Genomic DNA, 9,700 nt, shown 5'->3' with positions numbered 1-9,700 from the left:
CATCTAGCTGATGAAGCCTTATTGGGTGGATCGATTCAGTTTCGATGGATGTATCCAATTGAGAGGTATCTTCTTACTTTGAAGCAATACGTGTGTAATAGAGCTCATCCTGAAGGATCAATTGCTAAAGGATATCTTATGGAAGAATGCATGAATTTTTGTGCACAATATCTCAATGATGTGGAAACCAAATCTAGTCGACCCGTGAGGAACTATAGTGGTGCTGATAATTTGGGTCATGCTATTGGTGAAAACACAAGCTTTTATCTTGATAATACTTCTTGGGTACAAGCTCATCGGTACATTTTATTCAATACAAGCGCGGTTCAACCTTTCATAAAGTAGGTTAAGTCACTCACTCAATATTTTATTATGTTTTATTGAATTTTCAACTAAATTTTTTGTATTGCTAAAATTTCAATCTACACAGCAAACACCTTGAAGTACTTAAGCTCAAAATGCCTCGTGTCGACGATCATCAACTTCGGCGTGAACATTTTGAAACTTTTCACATTTGGTTCAAGGAACATGTATGTATTTAACTCTATAGATTCTACTTACTTAAGTCGATCTACATTTCAAATTTTACATTTTCGTGTTAAATAGGTCCAAACTTTGCGAAGGACTACTGATGTCATATTTTCTGAAGAGATTATTCTATTGGCAAATGGTCCTCATAACTTGGCAAGGAGGTTCAACGGGTATATACTGAATGGGTTTCGGTATCGAGTAAAAGCCATGGATGATCGTCGAGCCACACAAAATTGTGGTGTAGCTTTGAAGGCAGATACCATAAGTTATGCTAGTCGAAAAGACAAGAATCCTCGTGTGGGGTCTGTGTACTATTATGGACAATTGACAGATATTGTTGAGATTCGATATTCCAATGAGAAGAAACATGTGTTGTTTAAGTGTGATTGGATTGACAACATTCACGGAAAGAAAGAAGATGCCTTCAATTTCACGTTGGTGAACTTCAATCATTTGTTGTACCGAGATGAGCGAATTACCAATGAACCTTTCATCTTGGCGTCCCAAGCAGAGCAAGTTTGGTATGTTGCAGACCCGTTACAACCAGACTGGCAAGTCGTGGTGAAGATGTCTCAAAGAGGTTTATTTGACATGAGTTCGACTGATCCACAAATCGAGCCATACATGAGCCAACAATTGGAAGAAAATATAATGCTTCGTGATGAAGAAGTTGGTTGGGTGAGGGAAGCCGCAGAAGGGGAAACAGTTGATGTTCAAATAGGCTGATATTTAATCAACATTAGTAATTCAATTAAGGCCAAGGTTGTAGTTAATCATCAATTTCTTAATTTATTTTGTCTTCGTAATTGTATTAGTTCAATTAATGCCATATTATAGTTGATGACAAACCATTGTCTATGTTTCTAATGTCAATTAGTGTTATATTGCTTGCAGATTATTATGGGAAGGAAGAGGAAGCCTGATCATCCCCGGCGCATGATATCTGATGTGCTACATAACAGGACATCAGTAGCACCACCATCAGAGGAGGCATCACATCGACCACCATCGGAGGGGCCATTAGTGCCACCACCATCTGAGGAGCCATTAGTACCACCATATCGACCACCATCAGTGGCACCACAGCAGCAACCATGTACTCAACCTCCACGCCTACCATCGGTGCGTCCACCATCAGTGGCACCACAGCAGCTATCATCATCAGCTTATGAGCCATCTGCAGGTATATAAATTTGCTTTGATTTGTATGAAAATTATTTACACATACATTTATTTATGCTCATTATATATAACTTGTTTATTCTCATTGTATTTTGCAGACCCTTCGACTTCTTCACAGCCCACCTCAGGTTTATTTGATATGATTTGTATTCACATTATTTAAATTTGCATTTGTTTATTGCCATTGCATATTGTTTATTGTTGTTGTATCTCGCAGGTCGTGTTAGTTCTTCATCAACCTCGATTAGACGTGGTAGAGGATGTGCCAAGGGCATTAAAGAGTGGGGTACTGGTAAAAAGCTGGACATACAATTTGATGAAAATTACTGTCCAATAGGGGATAACATGGCTAAGTTAACTACTCAACTTGGCATTATTGTGCGAAATGGTAACATTGTTCCTCTTACTTTTCTTGACTGGAACAATGTGCCTGATGATATTGTTGATGCTATCTGGAAGGATGTGAAGGTAAAAGTATATTTTTTTCCACAAATTCGATTTCCAAATTTCTGTTATACTTTGCCTTAAACTTTGCAATTGTGTTTTATAGGACAATTTGAATATATGTCCAGAGGAGTACAAGTCAATCTGCATGAAAAACTGCAACAGCATATGGAAGGATCACAAGAACAAGATTAAGGCTAAGTATTTCAAGCCTAGAAGTTCTGATCCTAATCTGAAGGATGATGTTCCTATGCACATTGTGCCAAGCCAGTGGGAACAACTTGTGGAGTATTGGCGTACTTCCGATGCTGAGGTATACAAATAAGTTATATTTATGATATGTAAACATACAAATCATATTTACATACTTACATTTGTTGAACATGTTATAGAAAATTGCAAGTAGGAACGCTAAAAATCGGCGAGCTCACGGCATAGCTCATACCACAGGGCGTACTACTTTCTCTCAGATACGGCATGAGGTTTACATTTTATTGTTTTATTTTTGTATAAACATTGTATATTTGCAAATTATTTGGATTCTAATTTTCATATTTCTAAAAAAATGTAGATGACCAGTAAGGGGGAGTCTACTGATAAGATGAATGTTTGGCTTATGACATGTAGAGAAGATGACCCAGAGGTTATCCAGACCTTGGTAGTTTCCAAACACCTTTGATTGTATTTAAAGTTTATTTTTTGTGTGTCAACCATCTTAATTTGGCATATACTTGTATGTCTTATTCAATACAGGATGAGTTTAATCGTCAACTCTCTATGCTACCTGAGGATGGTCGGACTTTGGAGGCTAGGAATGCCATTTTCCATGAGTTGATAGGTCATGACGGACATGGATATTGTCGCACATACTGGAGAATTGTGCATCGGAGAGCGGTGTATAAAGATGGTGCTGGGCCATCACAGTCAACACCCCAGCCATCGACTATAGATCAGATCACACAGCAGGTTCATGCAGAGCTAAGGGATGAGTTGAGGGAGGAGCTGCGAGCAGAGTTCTCTACACATTTACAGCAGATGAGAGCTGAGATGATGGCCCTTGTGTCACAGGGGGCGAGTGTAGATCACAATAGACAGGTTCCATATAAATGAAATTGTTTGATAGTTCAATTGTCACTCAAGATTATGTATAAAATTTGAATATGATTAACACATTATGCATTGACTAACATAGGTTCCTGATGCATCGAGTGGCCACCGGGCATTTAGGGAATCTGTAGAAGACAAGAATCCATATACACCACCACCAGAAGATCAGGTATAAAATTTATCTTTGCATTCTAAGCTCAAATATATCTTTGCATTCTTTACATTCTAAGTTAAGAGACTTGTGGGAGAAGACGGGACTAGTTAGAGCCGGATTTAGTACGAAACTTGGCACACACGACCACCTAGGCACGAGAGACTTGTAGGAGAAGACGGGGCTCGGATCGGGTTCCCGGTTTGGGAGTTAGAGCCGGATTTCATTTAGGTAAACTACTTCCTTAAGAAACTTGAATTCGAGGTGTTAACGCCCCAAAATCACCAAACGGCGTCGGTTGAGCACGAAACTTGGCACACGCGACCGCCTAGGCACGAGAGACCTGTGGGAGAAGACGGGGCTCGAATCGGGTTCCTGGTTTGGGAGTTAGAGCCGGATTTCACTTTAGGTAAACTACTTCCTTAAGAAACTTGAATTCGAGGTGTTAACGCCCCAAAATCACCAAACGGCGTCGGTTGAGCACGAAACTTGGCACACGCGACCGCCTAGGCACAAGAGACCTGTGGGAGAAGACGGGGCTCGAATCGGGTTCCTGGTTTGGGAGTTAGAGCCGGATTTCACTTTAGGTAAATTACTTCCTTAAGAAACTTGAATTCGAGGTGTTAACGCCTCAAAATCACCAAACGGAGTCGGTTGAGCACGGAAATTGGCACACGCGACCGCCTAGGCACGAGAGACTTGTGGGAGAAGACGGGGCTCGAATCGGGTTCCCGGTTTGGGAGTTAGAGTCGGATTTCACTTTAGACAAACTAGTTCCTTAAGAAACTTGAATTCGAGGCGTTAATGCTCCAAAATCACCAAACGACGTCGGTTTAGCACGAAACTTGGCACACGCGACCGCCTAGGCACGAGAGACCTATGGGAGAAGACGGGGCTCGAATCGGGTTCCCAGTTTGAGAGTTAGAGTCAGATTTCACTTTAGGCAAACTAGTTCCTTAAGAAACTTGAATTCGAGGCGTTAATGCTCCAAAATCACCAAACGACGTCGGTTTAGCACGAAACTTGGCACACACGACCGCCTAGGCACGAGAGACTTGTGGGAGAAGAATCGGGTTCCCGGTTTGGGAGTTAGAGCCGGATTTCACTTTAGGTAAACTACTTCCTTAAGAAACTTGAATTCGAGGTGTTAACGCCCCAAAATCACCAAATGGCGTCGGTTGTGCACGAAACTTGGCACACGCGACCGCCTAGGCAGGAGAGACTTGTGGGAGAAGACGGGGCGCGAATCGGGTTCCCAGTTTGGGAGTTAGAGCCGGATTTCACTTTAGGCAAACTAGTTCCTTAAGAAACTTGAATTCGAGGCGTTAATGCTCCAAAATCACCAAACGACGTCGGTTTAGCACGAAACTTGGCACACGCGACCGCCTAGGCACGAGAGACTTGTGGGAGAAGACGGGGCTCGAATCGGGTTCCCGGTTTGGGAGTTAGAGCCGGATTTCACTTTAGGTAAACTACTTCCTTAAGAAACTTGAATTCGAGGTGTTAACGCCCCAAAATCACCAAACGGCGTCGGTTGAGCACGAAACTTGGCACACGCGACCGCCTAGGCAGGAGAGACTTGTGGGAGAAAACGGGGCTCGAATCAGGTTCCCGGTTTGGGAGTTAGAGCCGGATTTCACTTTAGGTAAATTACTTCCTTAAGAAACTTGAATTCGAGGTGTTAACGCCTCAAAATCACCAAACGGAGTCGGTTGAGCACGAAACTTGGCACACGCGACCGCCTAGGCACGAGAGACTTGTGGGAGAAGACGGGGCTCGAATCGGGTTCCCGGTTTGGGAGTTAGAGCCAGATTTCACTTTAGGTAAACTACTTCCTTAAAAAACTTGAATTCGAGGCGTTAATGCTCCAAAATCACCAAACGACGTCGGTTTAGCAGGAAACTTGGCACACGCGACCGCCTAGGCACGAGAGACCTGTGGGAGAAGACGGGGCTCGAATCGGGTTCCCGGTTTGGGAGTTAGAGCCGGATTTCACTTTAGGCAAACTACTTCCTTAAGAAACTTGAATTCGAGGCGTTAATGCTCCAAAATCACCAAACGACGTCGGTTTAGCACGAAACTTGGCACACGCGACCGCCTAGGCACGAGAGACCTGTGGGAGAAGACGGGGATCGAATCGGGTTCCCGGTTTGGGAGTTAGAGCCGGATTTCACTTTAGGTAAACTACTTCCTTAAGAAACTTGAATTCGAGGTGTTAACGCCCCAAAATCACCCAACGGCGTCGGTTGTGCACGAAACTTGGCACACGCGACCGCCTCGGCAGGAGAGACTTGTGGGAGAAGACGGGGCGCGAATCGGGTTCCCGGTTTGGGAGTTAGAGCCGGATTTCACTTTAGGCAAACTAGTTCCTTAAGAAACTTGAATTCGAGGCGTTAATGCTCCAAAATCACCAAACGACGTCGGTTTAGCACGAAACTTGGCACACGCGACCGCCTAGGCACGAGAGACTTGTGGAAGAAGACGGGGCTAGAATCGGGTTCCCGGTTTGGGAGTTAGAGCCGGATTTCACTTTAGGTAAACTACTTCCTTAAGAAACTTGAATTCGAGGTGTTAACGCCCCAAAATCACCAAACGGCGTCGGTTGAGCACGAAACTTGGCACACGCGACCGCCTAGGCAGGAGAGACTTGTGGGAGAAGACGGGGCTCGAATCAGGTTCCCGGTTTGGGAGTTAGAGTCGGATTTCACTTTAGGCAAACTAGTTCCTTAAGAAACTTGAATTCGAGGCGTTAATGCTCCAAAATCACCAAACGACGTCGGTTTAGCACGAAACTTGGCACACACGACCGCCTAGGCACGAGAGACTTGTGGGAGAAGACGGGGCTCGAATCGGGTTCCCGGTTTGGGAGTTAGAGCCAGATTTCACTTTAGGTAAACTACTTCCTTAAAAAACTTGAATTCTAGGCGTTAATGCTCCAAAATCACCAAACGACGTCGGTTTAGCAGGAAACTTGGCACACGCGACCGCCTAGGCACGAGAGACCTGTGGGAGAAGACGGGGCTCGAATCGGGTTCCCGGTTTGGGAGTTAGAGCCGGATTTCACTTTAGGCAAACTACTTCCTTAAGAAACTTGAATTCGAGGCGTTAATGCTCCAAAATCACCAAACGACGTCAGTTTAGCACGAAACTTGGCACACGCGACCGCCTAGGCACGAGAGACCTGTGGGAGAAGACGGGGCTCGAATCGGGTTCCCGGTTTGGGAGTTAGAGCCGGATTTCACTATAGGTAAACTACTTCCTTAAGAAACTTAAATTCGAGGTGTTAACGCCCCAAAATCACCAAACGGCGTCGGTTGAGCACGAAACTTGGTACACGCCACCGCCTAGGCACGAGAGACTTGTGGGAGAAGACGGGGCTCGAATCGGGTTCCCGGTTTGGGAGTTAGAGCCGGATTTCACTTTAGGTAAACTGGTTCCTTAAGAAACTTGAATTCGAGGCGTTAATGCTCCAAAATCACCAAACGGCGTCGGTTTAGCCTGAAACTTGGCACACGCGACCGCCTAGGCACGAGAGACTTGTGGGAGAAAACGGGGCTCGAATCGGGTTCCCGGTTTGGGAGTTAGAGTCGGATTTCGGTCTAGTCAAAATTATTTACTAAACTATCTTTCTAATTATATAGTAGTCAATTTTTTGTTATATTTTTCTGTAATTAAAATATTAACACCATTATATGGTTATTAATTATTTTTATCTTTTTTTTTTCAGATATTTCCTGAGTAGCAGTTTGCTTCTTGTGGAATGCGGGCGTATAAAGATTATGACCAACTTTTGTTTTTGTAACCCACGAAAGAATCAAGACGAAAACTTTTGGTTTTGATTTTGATTTATGTTATTTAAATTTGTGAACAACATTATGTATGTAGTATGCGACATTATGTAGTGACATAATTTTTATTGTTATGAATTTTTATTTCTGTATTGTTATGAATGTAACAACATTATGAATTTTAATTATTTGTCAAATTTTGTTTATGTATGTATTTATATTATTATGTAATTTTTGGATTTTTTTATAGTTATTTTTCATTTAATACAGGTTATTTTAATTTTTTTAAACTAAAATAACAGGTTTTTATTTGAGAACAGGTTTTTTTTTTAACAGCAGGTTTTTATTTTAATTTTTTAAAAATAAACCAGCAGGTTTTTTTTTTTTTTTGAGACGGCATAAGAACCCGTCGCAAAAAAAATTTACGAGGCTTTTGCGATGGCAGCTATACTGTCGCAAAAGCTACGCAATGTAATGAAAAAAAACCTTTAGCGACGGCTCAGGCTGCCGTCGGCAATAGTATGAGCTACGACCCTTTTAGCGACGGCATTCTTGCCGTCTCAAAAAAACCTTTTTTAGCGATGGAAATACTGTGCCGTCGCAAACACTCAGACTTTCTTCCATTATTGGCGACAGAACATTGCCGTCGCAAAAAAGGCAGTCTCCCGTCGCAAAAAACAATGGCGACGGCACTTACCGTCGCTAAAGCCCTTTTGCAACCCCCTTTGTTGCGACCCCCACTTGCCGTCGCAAAAGCCAAATTACCGTCGCAAAAAGTATTAGAGACGGCGCACGGGACCATTTGCGACGGCGTTTTGCCGTCGCAAAAACCATTTTTTTTTTGTAGTGAAAGTTATGCATACTCTACATTATCTATTTGAAAAATCTTATTGCCTTGTTTTGGTCTTTGTATTTTTGTTGAAGAACAATGATATCTCTCTCTAATTTTGGAGCTCTAATTAAGCTCTAATGATGTGGTATAAAATAAAAAAAATAAAATCAAGGCCAAAATATCACATCGCAGTGGGATCCACTCCCATTAGAGTTTATTAGAGCTTTTTTATTAGAGCTCTCAATCATTTTTCTTTTACTTTTATGTTATTTTGGTCCCTATAATTTTAATTAAATTGATTTTGATTTTAAATTTTTTACTTTATCTCAAATTAGTGCAATTGATTTCAATTCTTAACATTTTTTTATGATTTTTTTAGTGTATACCACTTCTAGGTATATGTCATGCAAACACCTAACAAATTTACACACATACAAGTAGGTAACCTTTTTCAACATATGCTCTACATTATTTATGTCTGTTTAGTTTGATTTTTCAAAATCTGTTTTTAGATGATTTTTTTTTAACAATATTTTTATTAATGTTTTATACTTTTTAGATATACCTAATCAAGATGCATCTAATAAGTAAAATATATTGGCTAAAATATTTTTAAAAGGGTTTATTACAATTTCTATGCTTGAACTATTATCAAATTATCTACTTAGTTCTTGACCTATTGATTGAATCTACTAAGTATATAAATCAAAATTTATTTAGTCCATAAACTATCAATTGAATCTATTAACTCACTAAAATGTTTAATTCAAACTATTTAGTCCTTAATAGGATTACAAAAATAAAATATAAACCCATAAATATTATAAATTAATAAAAGACCTAATTAATATTTTATTCTAAAAAGATGTTAAATTTTTATTTTGTTTTGAAAAAAGTGTTTTATTTCAATGTGTGTTTAAATTAGTATTAGAGTCTGGTTTCTCAGTTTTGCCAATAAAATTATACGACTATTGATATACTGAAGAAATATAATAAAATAATTTAAATAATAATACTTCACTACAAATAATAATAAAACAAAATAATTCATTAATTAAGTTATAAAAAAGATTTAGGCCAAGTTTGGCAAGTTGAAAAAAAGTCAAAAAGTTATTCAAAAAGTTAAAAAGTCATCACTATTTACCAAAAGTCAAAAATTACGGCTGCACAACTCTCAATCCTAATTTTCCCCTACACACTAATTTATACAATTTTTTAATACACATTTTTCTATAAAAAGTCAAAAAGTTAACCCAAACAACCATATTTTTTTCTTCAACTTTTTAGTCCAAAAAGTCAAAAAGTGCAATTATTTAGGACATCCCAAACAACCCATTTCTGAAAAACTTAAAGACAATTAATTAAAAAACTATAAACAAAATTGATATATAATATTAGATAAATCAAACAAGTAGTCATTGTAGAAGATAAGTAAGAAAATATACCTCTTAACTAAATCCTTAAAAAATCATTAAAAATATACAAAAATTTGAACACAAATCTGTGTGCATTTTTGTTCGAGTTTTTGTTTGTTTTTAGTGAATTTTTTTTCTTCAAATTTTTTTTTTTAGATGCATCTAATCTTGATGTATCTCCAAAATAATAAAAAACATATTGACTAAAATACGAAAAAAAATTAGTAAAGGAAAACGAAAACTCGTTTAA

Source organism: Camellia sinensis, chromosome 5 (genome assembly GCF_055761805.1).
Source record: "Camellia sinensis isolate YWXY chromosome 5, ASM5576180v1, whole genome shotgun sequence".
In the NCBI taxonomy this organism is placed as follows: Eukaryota; Viridiplantae; Streptophyta; class Magnoliopsida; order Ericales; family Theaceae; genus Camellia; species Camellia sinensis.
This window is presented reverse-complemented; position numbering follows the sequence as displayed.